The following is a 27,948-nucleotide window of genomic DNA, read 5'->3' as shown; positions in this document are numbered from 1 at the left end:
CTGGGTGAAGCGGGGCTCCCGTCCGGGATAGCCAGCTCTGGTCCCTTGGCGTGCCGATAGGAAGGCCTCTGCCAGACGGGCAGCTTCTTCTGCACTGTCTGGGTCACGTTCTCGGATCCACACCTTGAGCTCTGGACTGACCATTTGAAGAAACTGCTCCAGAATCAGCCTCTCCAAAATAACACCTTTATTCACTTTCTCAGGTTGGAGCCATCGGTTAATCAAGTCCTTCAATCGCACGTAAAGCTCCCGCGGCGTCTCATCTGGCTCAATTTTTAGCGACCTGAAGCGACGATGGTAGGTTTCTTCAGTTATCTCATATTTAGCAAGAATGGCATCCTTCACCTTATTGTAGTTGTCCGAGTGCCGAATATCCATCAGCACGAAGGCGCTGCGTGCCTTCCCAGTCAACAAGGGAACCAGACGGACCGCCCACTCTTCGTCTGGCCAGCGACAGACCTGAGCCATCCTCTCGAACGTAATCAAAAAATGTTCAATGTCATCTTCTGATGTCAACACCAGAAGTTTGAGCTCCCTCTGCGGTCTATAGCCATAGCCGCCGGTGGCGCCAGGTTCTGCCCCATCTTCTTCTAGGTCGTCTTCTTCACGGGAAGGCTGTAAACCACTTGTCCGTCTTCGCACATTAAGCTCAGAGTGCTCAGACCGCTGAACCTGCTGCTCCTGGATCTGCTGGATCTGTTGCTGCATAGACTTCCAGCGTTGCTCCTGTAGAGACATTTCTTTCTCCAGCCTTTTGTCTCTGGCACCCTGGTTCTCAATCAGTGACTTAACCAGGCCCGTCAATTCCTCCACTTCATTTTTAGGACCACCACTAGACGTTGCAGAGCCAGACACTGTAGCACCCCCGTCATCTGGCTCCTCATCTCTCTTTCCTCCTCTAGTCATGTTGGTATTAGTACTTACAGCACTGAGTAGGACTTCTGACACCAAATGTGACAAAGCGGCACGAGCAGGAGGCGGTGAGTAAAGAGAAAAACCAGGGAGGCCGTCTTAGTGGTGCACTTCCTTTTTTTTTGGTATTTATTTTTTTTCTTTTGTGCAAAAATACAATAACGTGCACAGTGCAAAACAAAGGTGCATCAGAGGACTGACAGGTCTCCTCCAGCAGCAGAACCTAGAGTGAGGGCATGAGGCGCCTTAAATACCCTCCCACTAAACTGGATAAAACCATAAAAGCTAAGCAGGTGTAGAAAATAACATTAGCTTCTAAAACCACATTCAAATCCTCCAATAAAACCCATAGCCATAATATAAACAAAGAAAAACCCCACTACAATAAACTCCCAATCAACATCACCTAACTGAATCAAACTACATCCTAAAACCGGTTAAAACCTACTCAGCCACCCCCAAGCTATTTCGCCCCTTGGTCCAGCCCGGAATGCTTTTCAGCGGCGTCTGTTTCCCTGGGGAATCTTTTGGCCAGACACCGCCACCCTGGACACAAGAGGAAACGTAAGTAGCTTGTACCCACACAGATACACATTCACCCCCCCAAACATTCACCGCATGCACGCAACACCTAAAGCATCAACTAATTCTTAACATGGCACATAATATTGCACAATCCCAATACTAAACATCCCGTTGCCTCCGCAGGACCGGCCACCATTACCGGAGGCGACGCATCCCGACTGGACCCACGGGCATCAACAACAAATCCTTTCAATAAACAATTTAAAACTAACCAACGTGTGCAATACTTTTTTATGTGCAAATTAGCGTGTTTCAAGTGCATTGTGCATAAAAGTGCTAGTGAATATAAAAGTGCTGTGTGTATAAAGTGCAAGTGCACGTAATGAACGTCCTGTTCGTTACACTGTTTTACATGATATTGCTGTGACACATTTGTATATTTAAATCTCCAGTAAAAATACAAAATAACTCAGATTGACAAAATACATACAGTAAAAAACGAAGTGACAAAAATGACTCCAGAAACACTCAATGGTTCACGGCTCAACTCGTCTGGAACACTCTGATGGTCTATCCTTCTATCCTATTCTGTTTGTCCTTCTGTTCACTAAACCAACCAGTAGAAGTGGATGTTCTCCACCTCTGAACCTGGTTCTAATGAAGATTTCTTCCTATAAAAAGAGGGAGTTTTTTCTTCCCACTGTCGCTAAATGCTTGTTCATGTGGATCTTGTTGGGTTTTTTGTTTCTTACTATGGACTTTATATTTTCTTCAGCGCCATGAAATGACTTTGTTGTATTTTGCGCTTTATAAATAAAGTTGAATTGAATTGGAAATGAACAAGAAATGAACACAACTACAATAACATACAAAGAAAACACTAGAGCACAGAAAAAAAAAGATGAAAATATACAAAAACGACAACAAAAACCAACTAAAACCTTTGTTGTTCACTGTGTTAATGCTCAGATTGGTCTTTATTATAATGCTGACATTAATGTTGATCATCAATCAATCAATCAATCAATCAATCAATCAATCAATCAATCAATCAATCTTTATTTGTATAGCGCCAAATCATAACCAATGGTATCTCAAGACTCTTTACAGTAGAGCAGTCTTAAGGACGGACTCTTCATTTTATGGATACACACATATGCATATATACGTATATACACATACATATGTATCCCACACCCAACATGAATTCATCATGGCGGCAAGGAAAACCTTCTGTTAAGCAGCAGGAACCTTGTGTGGATCCCATTCCTATGATGAACAGCCATCCACGTTATGCTGTGTTGGGTGTGTGCAGAGGAAAGGGTGGAGACAGAGTTGTTGAGACTCTGTAACTCCACACTGAGGATCCCACGGACCTGCAAGACAAAAGCCAGAAGGAGTACAGGAGCAAACACACAAGGAAAGAAGCAGACATAGAGGGAGTGTTAGAGAGAGGAATGGGACCCTCTCCGGTCCCTCTCTAACCTAAATGACCTCTCTCTTAACGCCCTCTCCAACCTCTCTCCAACCGAGCATGCCCTGAGACAGGATAGATCTGATTTTAGCAATGTTACGGAGATGAAAGAAATCATCATGTGACCCTCAGATCAGATACAACACGATTTTGTTGCCCTGCTGTGATAAAAGTTGCCCATCCCTGATGTAGAGTTGTATTAAACATGGCTGGTTTATACATGTTGTCCTTTATGTAAAGATCACCACACCTTTTCACACTGAGTTTGCTGTTTTACATGAGATCACTGAGACACATTTGTATATTTAATATTTAAATCTCCAGTCACCTAAAGAACCATTACAGAGAGCTTCCAGCTCACAGAGAACAGCTGACATTCTCACACTGAGCATCTGGAACATCTACCCTCACACTATTATCAGCTGCTGTAAGTTCATGCTTTAAACTTTATTATTAAACTGGGATTTCAACATAAGAGGAAAACTGCTTGCAGACAGAAACTGGTAGAAAACATTTTACTTTTTCCTCTTACATTTATCTGGACGATATTTTCTTCTCTATATTTAATCATACTTTTTTTTTTTAAATTGTTGTGAGAAACTTAACAACATGCAGAAAAAGTCTCCGAAGAAGGTGATTCAGGAAACATTTTGGTGGATTTTTGACCAATTCTGGGTGGAATTCTCCACTGTATCTGGAACCATCATTTTTTCTGTAAATACCATAAATGTGGGCCGCTAGGGGAGCTATGAGTGGGTGGGACCAGGGGCTTGTTGTGCCCCTACTGTAAGTTTTGTACACTTTTTTTGTTTTGCCCGTAAACTCTACTTGTATTCTTGGATTATTATATAAGCTTTCTTTTATTTTCACGATAAGCCAGAAGTTCTAAACCTTTTTCGAGTCATGACCCTATTTTGATATCACAAATGTCCGGCGACACCGGAAACATTTTTTGCTAGAATTAGTTTTTGATCACGTTTATTGAAGTGCGTTACAGATACAGAGTGGCCAGGATTAGTGACAAAGTGACACCTTAGGTATTTTTATACTGCATTTTTTTTAATCTAGATTTATATTTGAGGAAGTTTAAGTATAGGATACAGTTATTTTAATACTTATTGTGTGTGATGTGTATTTGAAAATACAATTATTTTTTTTTTTTTAAACAATTACTAGACATTATAGGTGACCCCATTTTAAATTTCAGGAGACCGCACATGGGGTCCTGACCCTAAGGTTGATAAAACTGTATTTTATCTGTTTTAGATATTTACGTTATTTATTGAGTATTATGTGTGACATATTTTTGCAACAATTTAGGGGAAGCTGATAATTTTTATTTTTGGAGTGACGGGGGTATAACTAACACACACACACACACACACACACACACACACACACACACACACACACACACACACACACACACACACACACAAAGCAAACGTGTACAAAGGTTAATAAAAGGTAAAGATAGAATGATTAGAATCATGGGGACACTGGCCATTGTTTTAAGACTTGGTGGCAGCAAAATTTAGTCTTCAAAAAAAATGAATATATATATATATATGAAGAAAAACATATGGCAAGCCGTCCAGGAAATAAATATATATATGAAAGTGTATTTATATATATATATATATATATATATATATATATATATATATATATATATATATATATATATATATATATATATATATGAAAGACTTTTTTAGATTGACAAATTGTTACAGTGGAATGCGTAAGTACCCCTTAAACTTTTTGACATTTTGCCACACTATGGACCACAAAAATAAACATATTTAATTGAAATTTTATGTGAAAGACAAACTACAATCGTGAAGTCAAATGAAATTTATACATGATTTTGAACTTTATTTATAAATAAAAACTGAAAAATCTGGTGTGCAAAAGTATCCCCCCCCCCCCCCCCGAGTGAATACTTTGTGGAACCACCTTTGCTGCAATTACAGCTGCAAGTCTTTTGGGGTATGTCTCTGCCAGTCCTGCACATCTTGAGAGTGGAATTCTTTCCCATTCTTCTTTGCAAAACAGCTCGAGTGAATGGCAGCTTTCAGATCTTTCGGCAGATTCTCTATTGGATTTAGGTCTGCAGTTTGATTTGGCCTTTCAAACACATGGATCTTTTTTGTTTCAACCATTCCATTGTTGCCCTGGTTTTATGTTGAGGGTTGTTGTCTTTCTGGAAGGTGAACCCCGTTTCAAGTCTCATGCAGACTCCAACAGGTTTTCGTTTGGCCCCATCCATCTTCCCTGTCCCTGCTGAAGAAAAGCAAAACCCAGAGCATGATGCTAGCACCACCATGTTTGACAGTGGGGATGGTGTTTTCAAGGTGATGTGCAGTGTTACTTATACGCCAAACATAGCGTTTTTCATTTAGGCCAAAAAGTCTGACCAATCTGACCAAAGCACCTTCTTCCACGTTTGCTGTATCCCCCATGTGGCTTCTGGCAAACAGCAAACGAGACTTCTTATGGTTTTCTTTTAAAAATGGCTTTCTTCGAGCCACTCTTCCATAGAGGCCAGATTTGTGCAGCGTACGACTAATAGTTGACCTGTGGACAGGTTCCCCCACCTGAGCTGTTACTCTGCAGTTCAACCAGGGTCATCATAGGTTTTTTGGATACAGCTCTGGTCAGTGCTCTCCTTGTTTGGTCGGTAAGTTTAGGAGAACGGACGTGTCTTGGTAGGTTTGCAGTGATGCCATACTCTTTCCATTTGTGGATAGTGTATTTAACTGTACTTTGAGAGATGTTCAAAGCTTTGGAAATATTTTTGTAGCCTAACCAAGCTTTATACTTCACCACAACTTTATCCACAACTGTCTGGTGTGTTCCTTGGACTTCATGATGCTGTCTGCTCCCCGATATTCTCTTAACAGACCTCTGAGACCATCACATATAGCTGTATTTGAACACAGGTGGACTCTATTTAGTCATTATGTCACAATCATCATCCAACTTCCCAAAGCAATTGGTTGCACTAAGAGGAAAGGGGGGTAGATACTTTTGCACATCCCACTTTTCATTTTTTTATTAAAAGAAAAAAAAAATCTAAATCATGTATACATTTCACTTCACGATTGTGTGTCACTTAGCGTGTGTCTTTCACGTAAAATTTCAACTAAAAATATACATGTTTGTGGTCCATAACTAGGCAAAATGTTGAAAAGTTAAAGGGGTGCGGATACTTCTACAACCCACTGTATATCATGATTTTCTTTGGTGTCAATATCATTTATCATTAATACCCTCTGTAAGAAATAACAATTCATTATTTTAATATGTACTAGAAGGAGCCATTGCAAAAGAGTCAAAGAGCCACAGGTCGCAGACCTCTGTCCTAAGGGTACATGTACCCCAGCTTGGGAACAACTAGAATAAACAGAAATCTCTACAAACATTTTTAACCTAGGGAATACAGTATATACATAATGTAAAGTGCAATATTCATGTATATACTTATTTAATGTTAACCTTTGTTAAAAGGCCATACATAATATGCCAATTGATGTTGCCTAATGCTACTGTAATAATAAATAAATGATCTTTCACTTGAAAATCTCCACATCCTAAACATAAAATCAAATCCTAGTAGTCTTTCAAATCAATCCAATCTTACAATCAAACCTTACTGTAGCAGCCTCAGGAGATGATGGATGTATGATTGTTCATATCTACAGTGTAGAAGATGCAACGTTTCTCCTGAGGCTGTTTGAGGTCAGACAGCCCACAATGTGACACTGAAAGTTCTCTAAAGTTGGACATGTTTAGGGTCTGAGCAGCGCCGGTATGTGTCGTCTCTCTCTCTCTCTCTCTCTCTCCAACAGTCCCTGAAAGCACCACACACACAGCCAGGTACACAGGACTCACCACAGAGAGCAATGGTCCAAGCAGCTCCCACCACGATAATGTTGCTGGCCTCAGCATTTCCTGCATTTTGTTTTGTGTGATGGTCTGACGAACATGTCTAGTGATCTGGGGCCTCATGTACAAAAGGTACGTAAGCCCATAAACGTGTGTATGATTGACGTAAACAAACTAAACTTTCATTGATCGCTTTAATACCAAAGCGTTTTACACTGAGTCATATTTATCTGTTGCACATTAACAGCCTGTTGGATGATCAGGGTACAGAGACACACATTAAGCCTTATGTACAATAGAACCATATTTTGAGATTATTATTATTAGGCCTGAGCACCACGAGCTAGCGAAGTGCCTCTTGTTCTTGTAGTGGCCACACTACGAGGGAAGGGGCAGAGCCTATGCGAATGCCATATACCCGTCAGTGACCAGGGACCCTTGTCATGTCGTAGGCATGCCCCCGCACTTTCAGAAAATGTTTAGTTCATGGTACTCAAAAAGGGGGAAACATTGTTATTGGGTTGGATTATTATTATTCTTTCTTTCTTTCTTTCTTTCTTTCTTTCTTTCTTTCTTTCTTTCTTTCTTTCATTTTACTTCTCTGTGTTTAAAGAAAAGGTACATAAATGACAACACATTCACAGTTTATGGAAGCCATAGCAATGACACCAACACTGAGTGGTGAGACAGTTGATGATCTTTTGGATGAATGTAATACAAAAGTCTGTAATGTCATAGATGTGGTGGCTCCAATCAAAACTAAGAGAAAACCAAACACACAGAAAACACCTTGGAGGAGGACTGAGATAATGCAGAATTTGAAATCTGACTGTAGAAGAGCTGAGAATAAATGGAGATCAACAAAACTCCAAATTCATCTAGAACTATACAAAATAAGTCTGCGTAAATTCAATGATAGCTTGTTCAAAGCGAGGCAGCAATACTTTTCTGAAATTATTGCCAAAAATGTCAACAAATCTCATTTTTCTGTACATTATGACATTGTTTTCTATAATTGAAAAGCTCACAACTCCCCCCAGATCAGATAGCCCCTGAATTACTGTCAAATGGAAAATGCAATGAATTTGCTGTATATTTCAATGAAAAAATACAATCAATAAGGTCAAACGTCAGAACAAACAGCTTCAACCACTGAGGGAGGAGTCAACTACAATATTAGTTTATTACAGTGAACCCAAAAACATTAGAGGAAACTGTTCAGCAGCTGAATCCATCAACGTGTTGCCTTGACACAAAACCCTCAAACTTCTTTAAAACTGTTGTAAAGTCAATTATCACTGATTAGTATCAGATAATTAACTGATCATTCCAATCAGGCACCGTACCAAAATCCCTGAAAGTAGCTGCTGTTAAACCTCTGTTAAAAAGAGAACACTGGATGTCTCTATACTGGCTAACTATAGACCAATCAGAACCTTCCATTCATGGCCAAGATCATTGAGAAGGTGGTCTTCAACCAATTGAGTCAATTCTTAACATTCAACAAAATATTTGATAAATTTCAGTCAGGTTTTGGTTCTCATCACAGCACAGAAACTGATCTGATCAAAGTGATCAATGACATAAGGTTGAACACTGATTCAGGAAAAGTATCTGTTCTCATTCTATTGAATCTAAGTCTGCATTTGACACTGTAGATCATACAATTTTGTTGCACAGATTGTAAACATGGGTTGGACTAAATGTTAAAGTAATGGTTTAAGTTCTACTTGGAGGATCAAAGTTATTTTGTAAACATTGTAAACTTTGAATCTGACAGATTACCAATGTCCTGTGGGGTTCCTCAGGGCTCTGTTCTTGGACCTCTTCTGTTTAGTCTTTACATGCTTCCTTTAGGACACATTTTAGACAACTGTAAGGTTGATTATCAGAGCTACGCAGATGACACACAACTATATCTATCACTGAACCCAGATAACTATGGTCCCATTGAGGTGTTGTGTGACTGCTTAGAAAAAGTAAACTGCTGGATGAGTGAAAACTTCCTTCAACTAAACCATGACAAGATGGAGGTGATTGTCTTTGGTAACAAGGAAAAGAGGACAGCTGTCAGCAAGTATCTGAGTCTGGATCTTTAAAAGATAAAGACCAAGTCAAAAACCTTCTTCTGATTGACTCAGATCTTACATTCAGCAATCAGATCAAATCTATCACAAAAACATCTTCTACCACCTGAAGAATATTGTATTGGTCTTCTGACAGGAATCCCCCAAAATAGCATCAAACATCTACAGCTGGTTCAGAACGCTGCAGCTCAGGTCTGAACCAGAACAAAGAGGTCAGAGCACATTAGTCCAGTTTTAAAGTCTTTACACTGGCTCCCAGTCAGCCTCAGAGGAGACTGTAAAGTTCTGCTGCTGGTTATAAATGTGTGAATGGGTTTGGTCCAGAATACATCAGTGAGATGTTAGTCAGGTATGAACCCAGCAGGTCAACAACAACAACTCAGAACAGCCTCAGTGAGGAGCATCCACAAAGTCAATCCTTCCTTTTGTTCCATTCACTGTAGAAAATACCAACAATGTTCTGACCTTACCTTTGCTGAAGGTCAGGTAGCTCAGGTGTTGGTCTCCATCTTTTAAAAGCTGTCATTTTTCCTCAAAAAAAAGTTTCTCTATCGTCTCTAGCGCTGTCATCCTGACTGTAGTGTTATCCCGAACCACTAGCTAGAGAACGTAGCAGCGGCTAAGCTGGATCAATTCACTAATGCACAGCGAACTCATGTATAGAATTTAGCATAGCACAGTTACGTCCAAAGTCAGCGGAGAGAGCTGCCTTTTTACATAAATGGTTTTCATCTTAAAAAGATTAAATCGGGGCTTTCGCCTTTAATTGGCCATGTAATGTTATTACATTAATGGAATTTGTCCTCTGCATTTAACCCATCCCTGAGGAGCAGTGGGCAGCCATTTTGCAGCGCCTGGGGAGCAGTTCGGGGTTAAGGGACTTGCTCAACATCCCACAGTGACGGCCCAGGTGAGGCAACCCTCCGATTACAAGCCCAGCGTCCTTAACCACTAGGCCACCACTCCTAGAGTTGGGGAACTGACTGTGCATGCGCAAACACATAAAAACATGCTATGGTAACAGTGGCAGAGCAGCAAAGTGCTTTTGGGAGGGGGCGTGGCCACCTCTTTTTTACGGCAGAGTGAGACTGTGCAGTGTCTCTGCTGTACCAGGAAATAGTGATGTTTAGTCATTTGGGCTATGAAAAGCACAAAATGCTGACACTTTCAAACTTATAGGTGCTGTAGGCTATCGGAAATTGAAAAAGAAAAAAGCATAATTATATTATAATTAAAACAAATAATCAAAATATCAGTTCACCCTTGGGTAAGCACTGCCCACCTTGAATACCCTGACTGCACATCACTGAGTAAGACAGTTACCAATGCCACTCCCTATCAATTAGTCACTAATCACAATTTTGCACATTAATTGGTATGTAATCTTGCTACTCCACCGCTGTCATTACCATCTCTGCCAAAGTATATTACTAGTTTGTGTACATGTGTGGTGTTTTTAATTATATATATATATATATATATATATATAGAGTATATACACACACACACATTGGGGCAAAACGTATTTAGTCAGCCACCAATTGTGCAAGTTTTCCCACTTAAAAAAATGAGAGAGGCCTGTAATTTTCATTATCGGTAAACCTCAACTATGAGAGACAAAATGAGAAAAAAAAATCACATTTTTAATTAATTTATTTGCAAATTATGGTGGAAAATAAGTATTTGGTCAATAACAAAAGTTAATCTCAATACTTTGTAATGTACCCTTTGGTGGCAATGGTCCATTCCTCCATGCAGATCTCCTCTAGAGCATTGATGTTTTGGGGCTGTTGCTGGGCAACATGGACTTTCAACTCCCTTCAAAGATTTTCTTTTTTTTTTTTTTTTTACTTGTCAGCACATGCTGTCAAAGGTCAACACTACAGGAAGTGCAATCATTATGAGACAGCAATGCATATTTTGTTATTGCAATAAAATACATTGATTTATTTTATTGCTTAATTGTGACCATCACCAGCCCTCCCTAAGGAAGGGTAAGAAATCTTTTATTATAGGGAGGATATAAAAAGGGAGAGCAGTGTTACACCTAAGTGGAGGGGGAGGGGGAAGGGGAGGGGAAAGGGATTGGGAGAAGAGACTCAAGGCAGGAAATAGAAAAGGTGAAGAAGAATAGAATGTTTTGCAGTGAGGGTGAGATGTTGTTTTGTTGTGTAATCCAGCCAGTATAGTGACAAGTGTGAAGCTTAGCTATAATGGTGGAGGCTGTGAACAGGGGGAATGAGTGAATGGTAGTACCTAAAGCAGGTATTTGGGATTAACGTGTCTAAGGTTAAGCCCAGTATGAGTTTTATCCCACATCCCAAGGCGTTCCAGTGCATCGTAGACCAGTGTATGTGCAAAAAAAAAAAAAAAAAAAAAAACCGCTACTGCAAGCACAGGAACTGCCCTGGGCCCGCAGATGCAGCCAGGCCAGCAGAAAGAGCGGAGGCCAGGGAGCCCCAGGCAACCCCCCAGATGCCCCCAAGATCCCAGGCCGAGAAGCAGCCACCGCCCCCCATACACACATCCGAGGAAGCCCCAAGCTGCCGAGCACCCAGCGCATCCCCCCACCGTATTTTTGTATCTTTCTGTTGTGTTTTTGTGCATTTTTTGTATAATTAAATTTTTTTGTTGCCATTGCAGTGTGATTCTGGAATCTTTTTGTGTATTTTGAGTAATTTTCATATGTTTGTTGTTGTTTGGTGTAATTTTCTGTAATGTATGTATTTTGGAGTCATTTTGTGTGTTTTCCGAGGCTTTTTGTATATTTTTATGCATTTCTGTTGTCATTTTGTGTACTTTTTGTATAAATATTGTTTAGTTTTTAGTTTTATTTTACTCATTTAGTATATTTTTTATTATAAATACTGTGTGTGTGTGTGTGTGGGATATAATATTAAAAGTGAAAGTAGTAATAGTAATAAAAGTAATGTTGTAATGATATTAATGGTAATAATTGCAATAAAAAATAATAATTTACTAAAAAACAATATTAATAAGAAACAATATTAAATAATTATGATGGTAATTATAAGAAAAGCAATAACTTCAATACAATAGTAAAATTATACAATAACAATAACAAAATAATATAATGAAAATCCAGTAACTATAATACAATAAAAACAATAACATAAAATAATAAGGAAATAGCAATAATAATAATACAATGAGTAACTATAAGATAAAAGAATAATACAAAAAAAGAATAATATAAGAATAGCAATAACAATAATATAATACTGTGTATGTGTCTGTGTGTGTGTGTGTGTGTGTGTGTGTACTCACCAGCATTACGAGACCATTCGGGTTAAGGAACTAATTTTGATGGTCTCGTAAACCTAAAACTTTAAAATGTTATAATTATTGCTAAATGGTAAATGGACTTGATTTATATAGAGCTTTATCACCACTGAAACAGTCTCAAAGTGCTTTACATATCAGCTCATTCACCCAATCACTCTCACATTCACACACCAGTGGGACAGGACTGACATGCAAGGCACTAGTCGACCACTGGGAGCAACTTAGGGTTCAGTGTCTTGCTCAAGGACACTTCGACACATAGTCAGGTACTGGGATCGAACCCCCAACCTCTCGATCAGAAGACGACCCACTACCACCTGAGCCATGGTGTGTCTAACAGCGCCCCCACAGGCTGCAGGAGACATTGCAAGTTACACACATTTGCGGGAAAATACACACAATTTCCCGCCAATAATACACATAGGGCGGGAAAATCATCAGCTGGTTGTAATCCAGTGAGAACCAGCCAGCACTGCAGTTAGCTGCTAAGCTAATTCTGTCATCACAGACTCCTGGCTTTAGCTAGAAGCTAAGCTAATGCCCAAGCCTATTCATGACTGCCTTGAACTATTTCCCATCATGCCTTGCGTTTTCTACTGGCGCCATTTACGGTAAGGTGTTAAAGCAGGATTTCACCCATCTGCTAAAAACTGTGAGCTGTTTACAGCCTAAAGTGTTCATCAGTGGCCCGATACCTCCAGTCCGCAAAGGAGATCTGAAATTCTCAAGGATTTACTCTTTGAATAAATTTCTGTCTTCGGCTTGTGCTGCCCTTTCACTAAATTTTATAGAAAATTTTCCTATTTTTTGGGAACGTCGTCATCTTTTTAGAGCAGATGGACTGTGTCTAAACAAGGCTGGAGTAAAACTCTTCACATCCAACTTGTTTTACTTCACCAGTCACACTGCTATCAGTTCTGATAAAGACAGAGGACAACATGTACCATCGGAGAACAAAACAACAAGGAAAGAACATGGAGTCAATGAGCTTCCAGCAAGAAATAAAAATCGCCAAAATGAAGAGGTCAACCCAACCCCCGCATCTCAGGACCCACCTGCTTCACCCCAAAATTCACCTACTTCCACCTCATCCAGCTTCTCTCCTACCCCTGCCTTCTTGGATTTAACTGCCCAGATGAACGAGCTGGTTCTGGCTGGCACAAGACTAACACCCCACCCTTTACCCCACCATGGTCAATCTGCACCACCCATCCCTCCTCGACGATACCAGGCTCAGGATCACTCTTCTCCTCAGGCCAGCTGTGTTCAACTTAGAGCGACACAGGCCTGATGTGTGCTGGGTCCAGACTGCAATAGCTCTATTTTTAGGAACAACCAGAAAAAGTCAGGGCCCTATGGAGTTAATGCAGCTTCTTTAATTCCTGTGGTGACAGGTAACACAGGTAAAATTGTGAAATTAAAGAAAAGCAAAAAGCTTTATAGAGATAAAAATTTGACTCCTATAACATGTCATCCAAAAAGTCCACCAGTGTCTCCAGTAAAGTCTTTAAAATTAGCTCTTCTTAATGTTAGATCTCTTGTTAACAAGTCACTAATAATTAATGATTTTATTTTGACACATCACTTGGACTTTTTATTTCTCAATGAAACATGGTTGAATGATGGTATCAATAATACTATTCTCAATGAAAGTTCACCACAAGACTTTATTTATTTAAATAAGTGTCGTACTTGCAGGAAAGGTGGTGGAGTTGCTGCCATTTTTAAATCAATATTTCAGTGCAAAGAAATAACATTTGGTGATTTTATCTCCTTTGAATATATGTCATTCTTACTGAAGGGTGATTCAAGAGTTCTGTTTTTAGTCGTTTATAGACCCCCAAAATATTCTGGAGAATTCATGGATGAGTTTGCTGAACTGCTGTCAGTTGTATGCACTGAATACAACTTTTTAATAATAACAGGTGACTTAAATATTCATGTAGACAATAACATGGACAATACTGCCAAAGAACTGTATGCTTTAATGGATACTTTTGGTCTTACACAACATGTGACTGGTCCGACACACACTCAAGGTCACACTTTGGATCTGGTTATCTCTAAAGGTGTTGATATTTCTGCTGTTGATGTAAGAGACTTAGCTCTATCTGATCATTTCTGTGTCTTTTTTGACCTAGAGACTGTAACATCTGTTCACCCTAGTTATGTGTGTTTAAAGAAAAGGTACATAAATGAGAACACAAGTGCACAGTTTATGGAAGCCATAGCAATGACACCAACATTGAGTGCTGAGACAGTTGATGATCTTCTGGATGAGTATAATAGAAATGTCTGTAATGTCATAGATGTGGTGGCTCCAATCAAAACTAAGAGAAAACCAAACACACAGAAAACACCTTGGAGGAGGACTGAGATAATGCAGAATTTGAAATCTGACTGTAGAAGAGCTGAGCGTAAATGGAGATCAACAAAACTCCAAATTCATCTAGAACTGTACAAAATAAGTCTGCGAAAATTCAATGATGGCTTGTTCAAAGCAAGGCAGCAATACTTTTCTGAAATTATTGCCAAAAATGTCAACAACTCTCGCACGTTGTTTTCTGTAATTGAAAAGCTCACAACCCCCCCCAGATCAGATAGCCCCTGAATTACTGTCAGCTGGAAAATGCAATGAATTTGCTGTATATTTCAATGAAAAAATACAATCAATAAGGTCAAACATCAGAACAAACCAGCAAAATCACAAAAAGCTTGAACAGCTTCAACCACTGAGGGATGAGTCAACTACAATGTTAGAGTTTATTACAGTGAACCCAAAAACAATAGAGGAGACTGTTCAGCAGCTGAATCCATCAACGTGTTGCCTTGACACAATACCCTCAAACTTCTTTAAAACTGTTGTAAAGTCAATTGTCACTGATTTGTGTCAGATAATTAACTGCTCATTCCAATCAGGCACCGTACCAAAATCCCTGAAAGTAGCTGCTGTGAAACCGCTGTTAAAAAAGAGAACACTGGATGCCTCTATACTGGCTAACTATAGACCAATCAGCAACCTTCCATTCATGGCCAAGATCATTGAGAAGGTGGTCTTCAACCAAGTGAGTCAATTCTTAACATTCAACAAAATATTTGATAAATTTCAGTCAGGTTTTCGTTCTCATCACAGCACTGAAACTGCTCTTATCAAAGTGATCAATGACATAAGGTTGAACACTGATTCAGGAAAAGTATCTCTTCTCATTCTGTTGGATCTAAGTGCTGCATTTGACACTGTAGATCATACAATTTTGTTGCACAGATTGCAAACATGGGTTGGACTAAATGGAAAAGTAATGCAATGGTTTAAGTCATACTTGGAGGAGCGAAGCTATTTTGTAAGCATTGGAACTTTGAATCTGACAGATTACCAATGTCCTGTGGGGTTCCTCAGGGATCTGTTCTTGGACCCCTTCTGTTTAACCTTTACATGCTTCCTTTAGGACAAATTTTACAGAACTGTAAGGTTGATTATCAGAGCTATGCAGATGACACACAACTATATCTATCACTGAACCCAGATGACCATGGTCCCATTGAGGTGTTGTGTGACTGTTTAGAAAAAATAAACTGCTGGATGAGTGAAAACTTCCTTCAACTAAACCATGACAAGACGGAGGTGATTGTCTTTGGTAACAAGGAAAAGAGGACTGCTGTCAGCAATTATCTTGAGTCTCGATCTTTAAAAGCTAAAGACCAAGTCAAAAACCTTGGTGTTCTGATTGACTCAGATCTTACATTCAGCAGTCAGATCAAATCTATCACAAAAACAGCCTTCTACCACCTAAAGAACATCTCCAGAGTGAAAGGTTTAATGGCTCAGAAAGATCAGGAGAAACTGGTCCATGCTTTTATCTCCAGCAGACTGGACTATTGTAATGGTCTTCTGACAGGAATCCCCCAAAAGAGCATCAAACAGCTACAGCTGGTTCAGAACGCTGCAGCTCGGGTCTTAACCAGAACAAAGAGGTCAGAGCACATTACTCCAGTTTTAAAGTCTTTACACTGGCTCCCAGTCAGCCTCAGAATAGACTTTAAAGTTCTGCTGCTGGTGTATAAATCTGTGAATGGGTTTGGTCCAGAATACATCAGTGACATGTTAGTCAGGTATGAACCCAGCAGGTCTCTCAGATCTATGGACACAGGTCAGATAGTGGAGCCCAGAGTTCACAGTAAACATGGTGATGCTGCTTTTAGTTGTTATGCTGCAAAGAATTGGAACAAACTGCCAGCGGAGCTGAAGTCAGCATCCAATGTGAACATTTTTAAATCAAAGTTAAAGGCACTTTTTTTCTCTACTGCATATGATTGAGAGAGAGATTTTTTGTCATGTTGTTGATGTAATGATTTTACTGATGATTTTAATTGATTTTACTGATGATTTTAAATGTTCTTATTGATTTAAATGTTCTTATTGATTTTAAACAATTGAATGTTTTATCATGTAAAGCACATTGAGTTGCCTTGAGTATGAAATGCGCTATACAAATAAATTTGCCTTGCCTTGCCTTGCCTAACTGTGGCTCGCCATAATAGAAAAATGCATATAACTCTAATATACAAAGTTCAAAATGCCTCATATTTGATACCCTTGATGACTGTCCAGCCCTAAACAAGAATCAATGTGAAAACTACCCATCATGCTTTGCATTCTTGACTGGCGCCATTTAGCCCGCCATAATATAAAAACCACTATAACTGTCATATATAAACTTCAAACTGCCTCATATTTGATACACATGATGGTTGTCCATCCCTAAACAATGTTCAATGTGATGATTACCCATCATGCCTTGCATTCTTGACTGGCGTCATTTAGCACGCCATAATAGAAAACTCGCTATAACTCTAATTTACAAAATTCAAACAGCCTCATATTTGATACACATGATGACTGTCTATCCCTAAATAAGACTCAATGTCAAAATTACCCATGATGCCTTACATTCTCAGAGGGCGCCGCTTTTAGTGGCGTCCAACACTAACAGCTCTAGCAGAAAGACAATATGTTATGTTGACTTCAAAATAGTGTTGGATGAATCTTATAAGATGGGAGCAGGTTGCTCAGTGGGAGGGGCCTATAATGTCACTGAAAATCCTTCGCCATCACATCTAAATGCTGTATCTATGTAGCTATTTTTCAATGGATTTGCATCAAAATTTTAAAGTGGTTTTCTCGTCATACTGGGTTTTTAACTAATACTACTGGATAAACAGGCCTTCTAATTGGTTTTACTGGTTAAACTGTTTTTTTGTGTTTTATTGCAATACAATTGCTATTGCTAGACTAATGCTAGGTTATTGCTACGTTAATGCCATTGTTAGGTTCATGCTAATGCTAAGCTATTGCTAGCTAATGTTAATGCTCAGTGAATGCTAATGCTAGGTTCATGCTAATGCTAGGTTCATGCTAATGCTAGGTTCATGCTAATGCTAGGTTAATGCAATTTCTAGGGTAATGCTAATTCAAGGTTATTGCTAATAGTAGATTAATGCTAATGTTATCCCAATGCTAATGCTAGGTTAATGCCAATGCTAGGCTAATGCTATTGCTAGGTTAATGTTATTGCTAGGTAAATGCTAATGTCAGGTTATTGTTAATGCTGGGCTAATGCTAATGTTAGCCCAATGCTAATGCAAGGTTAATGTTAATGTTAGGTTAATGCTAATGCTACCTTAATGTTAATGCTAGATGTAAGCTAATGAAAAGCTAATGCTATTGCTAGGTCAATGCTATTGCTTGGCTAATGCTAATGCTAAAACATTTTAAATGCAATAACCCTAACCCGATCCCCAACATTGGCATATGCAACCAAGGGCTACCACTTCTTTGAACCCTAAGACACCGCTCGCAGCTTTAATTTTTGCTGTATTTTAGACCATGTCTGGCTGATTCGATTGATTTATAACAGAAGTAGGCAACTTTTATCACAGCGGGGCCACAAATTGTGTTTGTTTGATCGGAGGGTCACATGATCAACATTCATGTCAGCATTTAGTATAATGAGAAATCTGAGCATTAATACAGGAAAGAACAAAGAGTGTTTATGTAAAGTTTGTGTTTTTCTATCATTCTGTGTATGTTTGTTGTTGGCGTACTTGTTTTGAGGTATTTTGTGCATTTCTGTAATCCTTTTGTGTATTTTTCCTGTAAAATATATTTTGTATCTATAATATGTTTTTGAAGTCATATGGTCTGTGTGCTATAATGTTGTGTTTTTTGCAGTAATTTTTGTTTATTTCTGTTGTTGTTTTGCTTGTTTGTTAGTGTTGTGGGTTTGCAGGGTTATTTTTTGTGATCTTTCTAGTATTTTTGTGTAATTTTATTGTAATTTTCTTTATTTATTTGTTTTTCTGAGTAATTTTGTGTATTATTGTTGTCGCTTTGTTCATTTTTGTAGTATTTTCTGTGTTTTTCACACGTCTTTTTCTGTACTTTCCTGCAATGTTTTAATGCTGTTTTTGCTCTTGTTTTGAATCCATTTACTTTGGGGGACATACTATAAAATTTGACCGTGTGTCAAATTTCACAATGTTTTCATCAAGTTATGCCTTTTGTCATTGAGGAAAAACAGTAAATATTGTGAATCTGTACAGTATAATAGTAGATATTTGATGAGTGAGTTAGCAGATCTTGTGAATTTCACCTTCTTTCCTCATGATTGTCATTTTTTATCATAATTTCAGTTTTTTTATGATGCTTGTTTTCCTTAAAGAAGCATAGGGCAGGATGTATAAATCAGACTCTTTAGTGACACCACGGTGGTTAGTGTAACTGCAGTCATCAGCCAAGCTAGCGCAGTGGCGTGTAAAAGCTGTTTGTTTAGCGGAGCACAGCTGATCTTGTCAATAGAGGATGGACACCCGACCGAACCCTGACGGGACCCGACGGCACCGGACGGGTCGAGGTCGGACAAATATTTAGAACTGGTGGTCGGGTTCTGTCACATAGTGACGTTTGCGCGCAGTCTGAAGTGAGTGCAGTAGCAGCCACAGCTGATGTAGCTCTGAAGAATGCACAGTGAGAGCTGTGAGTCGCGGGACAAGGAGAATGGAGCAGAGGATAATTATGAAGGAATATATATTTGAAACATTCATTTTACTGCACAATTACATGGGTTATCTTTATCTTTGATATATAGATAATATAAATAGATCCGATGAACCTCTTGCGTGTGTCTTATTTGTGTTTCCCTGTGCGTTTATCTAATGTTGTTAATAAAATCGGTGCTTACCACTAAAACAAACAGACATTTCAAAAACAGAACCCAAGCTGTTTGAGGTCCAGTGTGAAATATCCACAGTCACTCATGATTTTGGGTGCAATGTTCTGTTCTGTTCCTCACACGTCTTCCTCCAAACCCTTGGACCTTGATTCCCGAATGAAACGCACACTTTACTTTCATCAGAAAAGAGGACCAACAATCCAGTCCTTCTTCTCCTCTTTTTTCTGCAAAAACTAAGAAGTAAATGGTGATTTCTTCACAGTATTCAAATTTTTTGAAATCCTGTTTTTGTGGGTTTTATGAGCTGGAATCCCAAATTATGTAAAAAAAAATAAACAAATGAATACTTGAAATTGTTTAAATTGTGGACCTTGAATCTATAATCTATGAAAGTTTAACATTTTGAATGGGATTGTGGAACTTTTCCATGATATTCTAATTTTTTGGAAAGGGTCTGTACTTATGTCATTTCTTTAAGAAAAAAAATCTGCTTTTTACTGTTGGGTCGGACTTGGACGAGAAAATGTGGCCCGATTCGCACTCTAACCGTGACACGGTTATTTATTTACTCGTTGTTCATGTGACACTCATCTATATACTACCATTGTACTATACTACAGTAGTAGTATATAGAGTCTACTAAGTATATACTTTTTGTCCACATTTTAGTTTATTAAAGTATACTTTTATGAACTATGATTTATACTAGTTTACTTGTTATACTTTAAGCATACTTATAAGTTTGCTCAACATATTATTTGTAGCATACTATCTATATACTTGAAATATGCTTCTTAAAGTTAACTCATTGCAGTCTACTTACTGTACGTACACTAGACTGCAATGAACTTGATCATTAATGTCAAGTCAAATGTTTCTCTGTTTTTGAGTATGTTTTTAAGGTACATAAAGTCAATGCATCTGAGCAAACCAGCATTATATGATCTAGAACATGTAAGTTTATAACAGGGGTTATATCTCAAAGTAAATGTGTAGTGAAAAACCTTTTTGTTCTGCTAAATTAAATGTAAGCACAATGACTTGACTTTATTCTGTACTTGGATCAAGATACTAAATATGAATACTTTGTGGTAGAAAGAATACTTTTCTTAAGTATATAAAATATAGTATATAAAAAGTATACTACCAGTATACTGCCTCAGTTTTAGTATAAAAAGGTATACATGTAGTACAGTTAAATAAAGTACTTTATGTTAAGGGTCCCACAGTCTTAGTCAAAGAGGTTTGTCAGTACACTGTGTCAGTGAAGATTAAAACACAGGAAGTGCTTTAAAATGACCTGAAATAATGCTGACTCACTGCTTCTGTGTATGACTAAGATTCACTATGGCTTGTGTGTTTTTTGTGTTTACATGATCATGGTGTATGAGACCAGTGTTTGGCATATGAAGACAGTCACACACACAATCAGTGTGAACCAATACTTTACTACAAATACAGTAAAATACAGTATGTCACATCACAGTTTTACATGATTTTAAATATTGGCATGACAAAAGCAGTTTTAGGATCAAATGTCACCATGTTTTTATCAAGATATGCCTTTTCTTATTGAGGAAATAATATTAGTTAATATTGTGAATCTGTACAGTAATGTTGAGATGATATTTGATGAGTGAGTTAACAGATCTTAGGAATTTCCCCTCATGATTGTCATTTTTATCATAATTTAAAATTTTCATCTAATAATTTCACTTTTTTTTTTTTTATTATTTTCATTAACTGTTTATTTAATTATTTATTGATAGGAAGAGGTGTATTTGCATTGGAGCCAATTCATAAAGGCTCATTAATTTTGGAGAAGAGTGGCTTCAGCATCATAAAAACGCTTGTGTTTAGCCTTGGAATGTTCCCTTACAGCTTAAGTACAAAAACTAGCAACAATGTACAACATAAACACAAAAAACCATCTACAATAAATAAATTAAAGCAATCTGAATTAACATTTGGAAAAAAATTTGACCAACTCTGCTTTACAAAAACTGCTATAAAACAACCACTGCTCAAAATATAAAACTGCAATTTTTCAACCTTAACACAGTGATGTAAAGTAAGCTGTGCTTATTCCAAGTGCACATTCTGCTGTTGAAAATGCTTATAAATAAATAAATATGGAAAAACTAATTCACAACATTTTTCTCAGCTACACAAAGCAAAATGAGCTGCTGTTAGCAGTGACTCAGCAGTAGCAACAGGCTGCATATTTACAACAACATACCGTGCAATAGTTTGGCTGACCTGTCCCTGAATAACAGTCACAGTCTGTTAAAATCCATACGCTGTTGTTTCGGTGCAGAGGTATCCCTCACGTCCACCATAGCAGCGTTAGCTTAGAGTTTCACTGATGCATCTTTTGGAGACAAATTGGTAAAATAGTGCACGTATTTCTACTCTGAGAAGCTCATCCTGCTCTCGCATCGACTCGCCATGACTGGCGCACGTGATGTAAACAGATATACGCTGACAATGCTTCTTCTTCTTCTGTTTTACCGTGGTTGGCACGGCATCCCGCAAAAAAATGTAGCACCACTGTAAACGGGAAGTACACTGTAGCTAGCAAAGTAACGGACAAACGCACCATATTGTCACGGTAACAGCGTTATTTCTTTAAAAAAATATTGCATTATAGTATTAGTTACTGTCAAAAGTAACATTAACACTAAATATGACCCGTGTTTCTACATTGGGGCCGAGAGTTTCGAAGTCCGTGTAATCATTAATATGGCCTTACAGCTCATGTCAGAACAAAAATGAGATCCATGAGGTCAAAAAAACTGAAGAAGAGCTGGAGACAGTTGTAGCAAGACAAGGCTGTTTGTTGGTGTTTTTTTTCTAAGAGCTCAGTGGTCTCTCTTACAAAGAGCCTTGGTAAGAGAGGTAACTAAGAACCAAAAGATGACTGGCTGAGCTCCAGAGATCCTGTGAGGACATGGAGAAAGTTTCAGACCACTCGAAATGCAGGATAGGGTTTTCAAAAACACACCTGAAGGACTCCCAGCCCCAGACGGCACAAGGACAGCAGCCCGGGGCCCATCGCCCACGAGATAGCATGAGAACCAAGACAGCAGGTGCCACCTTTCCACAGACACCATCCCGAGGGGCCACGCAACACTGCATCAACCCTGGCGTGGATGCCAGTGTCCCCACCACTGTGCCCTTCCCACACACAAAAGCGATGGGGCTCCCAGGGTCAACACACCGTGATAACCGCCCCAAGACTACCAGGAGACAAGGCCAGCATTTAGCCGCAGCAAAAGAGGAGAGGAACCACTACAACCTGCAAGACGGATACGGCACGGAAAGACACTACAAAGCCAGATCCCAGCCAGACCCCCCAATGCCCCTGAACCACCATGTTATGGTGCCTCTCCATTGTGTTAGTGAATGTATAAGGTGCAATTAAAAGAAGGGTAATGGGCGGTGATAGCTCCGGAGGGTAGAGGGCAGAAGTTGTCCCCTGGTACTGAGGTGCATTTAAGATTGGAGAGAGAATAGATGGCTCAACGGGCACGCAGAACCACAGGCCCCAGTTTGACCAGCAACTATGACATCAGCTGCATTCTCAAAGAATCACTGTGAAAAAACTTGAATTCTGCCATTCATTTGTTCTTTAAAAACTATCTCACTCTGTGGACAGACATCAGTGTTCTACAGCACTGCAAAGTCTATTTTCTACTAGACTTTTGAAAGCGTAATATAGCAAATTAAGTAGAGTTCTTTGGAGTAACTTTTGATTCTGAAGAAGCCAATAAGCCACAATATTATTGTGTGGTGTCCTTTTTATGTTGCTGCCCCTCAAGCCTTTGTCTAACATCCTAGAGGGGGCCAAAACACATTTAGAACTGTATGACTTGATTCTTTTGTTAAAATCAACTTCTATTTCAGCCCACCAAGAGCCTCATTTTCTGATATATTATGATTATTTTACAGCAATAAAGCCTAATATTTAATAAATCATTTTTGATAAGATCTACTGATCAACACTAAACTCACAGAAATATCAGGTGTTTATGACAGAAACCTTCATAAGAATGCTAAGCTAGATCCTTCAATTGACTGTGTTTTACTGAATCAAATTACTGAATGACATTGTTTTTAAATATTTAAAGTAATTTGATGAAGGTGAAAAACACGGCTTTTGTATCTACATTTATGGATCAAAACTAAAGCTTTGCCAAAATTTAAATTAACTCGTACTCAACCTTTACTTTTATTCAATCCAGGCACAATCAATTTTTTGGTCATCTGTTACCAATTAAATGTTAAATTATATTTCCTAAATTCTGTTGTCTTACAACAGCTTGTGTTTATCAAGTTTCGTACTCTTCCTCAACATGCCAAACTTGAAAGGCCTAGAAAACACAGATAACTCAGTTCCTTTTCCTTTTCATTCTTGAATTAACTTTGTTAATTCAGGAGGTTCAGTTTCAGGTTCATAACCTTAACAAATCATAAAGGAAAAACACAATTACTGTATTATCAGCTTTCATAAACAATAAGAAACAAAAACAAACAATCCATTCAAGAAGCAGGATTACTACTACTTTACGTGCTGTTAGAGATTTTACTCATGTAGCCCCATACGTCATTGGAGAGAGTCGACAGGAGTCCAGGATGTCTTGCGTTGAAAAGGTTTATTTACTTGATCAAGAAGTGAATGAATGATCAGTACACTCATTCTTCCTGAGCCAAGGAAGAGTGCGGACGTGTTTTCAGAGCTCTCCGGGAATGCTATACTCCCGTCTGATAACGCGACCTTGATTACCAGCGAGCAGCGACCAGCTGCATCTGAAGAGAGAGAAAACTGGGCCCAGAACATGCCAACAAAAATGGAAGAGAACTTTAAGCTCTTCAAAGAAGAGCTTAAAGAAATGATTAAGGACATGAGACAGGATTTGACGTCCTTAAGACAGGAACTATCTACAAAGATGGAGAACATGACGAATGCCCTGGAGAAATCATTGAAAATACTGGAGAATGATGTCAAGGTACTGAAAGAAGAAAATGTAAAGAATGCTGAAAAGATAAAAACGCTGGATGCGAGGGTTGAAGATTTGGAAAGAAAAGAAAGAGAAAAGGATGTCATCATCACGGGCCTAAAGATAAGGCCAAGGAGCTACGCCAGTGCAACAAGACAAACAGAGGATCCGACCATCGAAGACGAAAAATCGATTGAAGAACAGGTGATTGATTACCTGGACTCGAAAGGTATTGAAGTGAACCCAGACAACATCAACTACTGCCAGCTGCTGCCAAAACGCAAAGACACCAGAGATGTGAAAATTACATTTACCAACGTGAAATATAAAGCTGAAATAATGAAACAAGGAAGAAAACTTGTGGGAACGATGGTGTTTATGAACGAGAACCTGACGAAGCAGAATGCAAGTATCGCATGGAAAGCACGCCAACTGAAGAAAGGAGGAAAAATTGTGAAAACTTGGACCAGAGGCTGCAGGATTTACATCACACCTCCAGGAGGAGAAAATGGAAAACCCGTTCTACTCCAAAGGATGGAAGACCTGGAAAAATACGAATGAGGTGCCTAAAAGTCAAGAACACTGATAAAAGTCATGGATATGGACAGAATCACTAAAAATCATCCACAACATCATCAACATCAACAACGGGAAATTAATCAAGTAGACGAAGTGGACCCAAACAACTTTTCACATTGGAAACAATACACGAACAGCCATTACTACACAGAGAATGACTTCAAAGTGGAAAATAAGAACGAAAAAGGTCTGTCACTTGTTCACTGTATGTATGCAAATTTTGAAGACATTAAGGATTATATCTCTACTTTGTATAGGTTTGATATAATAGCACTGTCAGAAACTTGGATGACAGAAAAAAAAGGCATGGATTTTATGATAAAAGGATATAAATTTGTCTATAAGAACAGATTATATAAGCCAGGAGGAGGGGTAGCACTATTCATAAAAGAAAATATAGAGATGGAGATTATAGAGTCTTTGAGTTTAACTGTGGAAGAAGTAATGGAATGTATAACAGTGAAAATTACAAGTCCAGAGGGACGTAAGATAATAATCTGCTGTTTGTATCGTGCACCTGACTGTAAAATAGACATATTTAATGAGAAACTAACTAAAATGATAGAAGAAATTAAAAATAAGAGATTACTGATATGTGGAGACTTCAATATAAACATTTTAAATCCTTTAAAAAATACACACATTGAAAACTTCACCAATTGCATGTACACAAATGGATTAAAACCTCTCATAACGCAACCAACCAGAATTAATAAACACAGCTCAACACTGATAGATAACATCTTCACAAACATACAAAACACAGATGTAAAGAGTGGTATATTAATAAATGACATTTCTGATCATTTACCAATATTTATGATACTAAACACAAAAGAGAAGAAGAACCGTGAAAATCATAACACACAGACATACAGGAGACTGGAAGGAGAAAAACAACTAGAAAACTTTAAACAACAGATAAAAAGAGAGACGTGAGAAACTGTCTTCAAGGAAGGAGATGTAGATACAGCGTATGACACATTTACAGACACAATAACGACAATATACGATAAATGCTGCCCTTTGAAACAAATAACAACCAAAAGTAAAATAAACAATGTACCATGAATTAATAAGAAAATAGCCAACGTATTCAAAAAGAAAAACATATTATATAAAAAATATATAACAGAAAAAACATTAAAAGCAGAAATACGTTATAAAAAATACAGAAACAAAGTTAATAATTTACTTAGAGAAAAAAAAAGAAAATATTATGAAAAACAATTAAAAGAGAATAAAAACAAAAACAAAAAGTTGTGGGAAATAATAAACAACATAACCATGCGCAAATGCAAAGAAAAAAAATGCAGACCATTTTATAATAAACAATGTAAAAGAATACAATAAAAACATAATAGCACAAGAACTCAACAGTTTTTTCATAAATACTGGAAAAGACATAGAGAAAGAGATAAATAAACACCCAACACTTAAATGGAACTATTTTGACAATGAGAAGAAAGACATTGATAAGTACCTTGTACTTGAAGAAGTAACAGAAGCAGAGGTGGAGAGAATAATCACTACCAGTACCTCAAAAAAATCCAGAGACGTTAATAATCTAACTATGAGTCTAATAAAAACCATAACAGCTGAAATAACCCCGCCATTAACACATATAAGTAATCTATCATTCAAGAATGGTGTTTTCCCAGAAAAGATGAAAATTACAAAAATCAGTCCGATTTACAAGGGTGGAGAAAAATGGAATTTTACTAATTATCGACCTATATCAATATTACCACAATTATCAAAAATTCTGGAAAAACTGTTCATGAACAGACTCGACAAATTTATAGAAGACAATAATATACTACATGAAGGACAATATGGATTTAGAAAAGGACGTTCAACAGCAATGGCTATAATTGACATCACGGAGAATATAAGAGAAGCATTAGAAAAAAAACTATTTGTATTCGGAATTTTTCTGGACCTAAAAAAAGCCTTTGACACAATTAATCATGATATTCTAGAAGAAAAGCTTCAAAATTACGGAATAAAGTACAACGCCTTAAAATGGATTAAAAGCTATATGACAAATAGGAAACAATATGTTGACTTTGAAGAACACACATCAAAATGCCAAACCATACAATGTGGTGTTCCTCAGGGTTCAATTTTAGGGCCAAAACTGTTCATTCTATACATAAACGACATTTTCAAAGTCTCAAATTGCCTCAAACTAACATTGTTTGCAGATGACACAACCATTCTATGCACAGGCAAAGACATTAAAACTCTAATAGAGTCAACAAATGAAGAACTATCAAAAATTCAAACTTGGTTAGATGTAAATAAACTAGCCCTAAACGTCAGTAAAACAAAATTCATCAATTTCGGAAAGAGAAAAAAAACGGTAGATATAAGAATGAAACTAAACATGGAAATAATAGAAGAAGTAAAAGAATATAGGGTACTAGGAGTGTGGATGGACGACAAGCTGACCTGGAAAAAACATATACAAATAGTTAAAAACAAAGTTGCTAAAAGCAGTTACATCCTATGGAAGCTTCAACAAATCCTACATACCAAATCACTTAAAACAATCTATTCTTCACTCATAGCATCGCACTTAAATTACTGCTCCGAAATATGGGGTAATAACTACAAAACGTATCTTGAACCACTATTTAAACAACAAAAAAAAGCTATAAGAATTTTACATAAAGTACCACACAACACACACACAAACGATTTATTTGAGAAGGCAAAATAAATAAAACTGCAAGAAATAATACACTACAACACACAAATACACGCATTTAGGGCTTCATCTAAAAAACTACCACAACGAATACAAAAACGTTTCACATACAATCAAAATCCCTACGAATTCAGACATAATAATGTGTTTAGACCAAACAGGATCATATCAAACGTTGGCAAACATAGTACTGTGTATAGAGCCATGAACCTCTGGAACAGCCTTGACGCAG

General features: G+C 37.9%; 1 long non-coding RNA gene across 1 annotated transcript in view; it reads left to right on the top strand.

The window, feature by feature from the left end:
- Window positions 1-3,264: 3,264 nt before the first annotated feature.
- LOC114478427 (uncharacterized) overlaps window positions 3,265-27,948 on the top strand; it is a 33,793-nt gene continuing 9,109 nt past the window's right edge. The window contains exon 1 of the long non-coding RNA XR_003675856.1: window positions 3,265-3,338. This is a non-coding gene — a long non-coding RNA (uncharacterized LOC114478427). The remainder of the gene's footprint in view (window positions 3,339-27,948) is intronic.

Source organism: Gouania willdenowi, chromosome 16, assembly GCF_900634775.1.
Source record: "Gouania willdenowi chromosome 16, fGouWil2.1, whole genome shotgun sequence".
Lineage (NCBI taxonomy): Eukaryota > Metazoa > Chordata > Actinopteri > Blenniiformes > Gobiesocidae > Gouania > Gouania willdenowi.
Note: the sequence above shows the minus strand (reverse complement) of the source record. Positions and strands in the feature narration are given on the sequence as shown.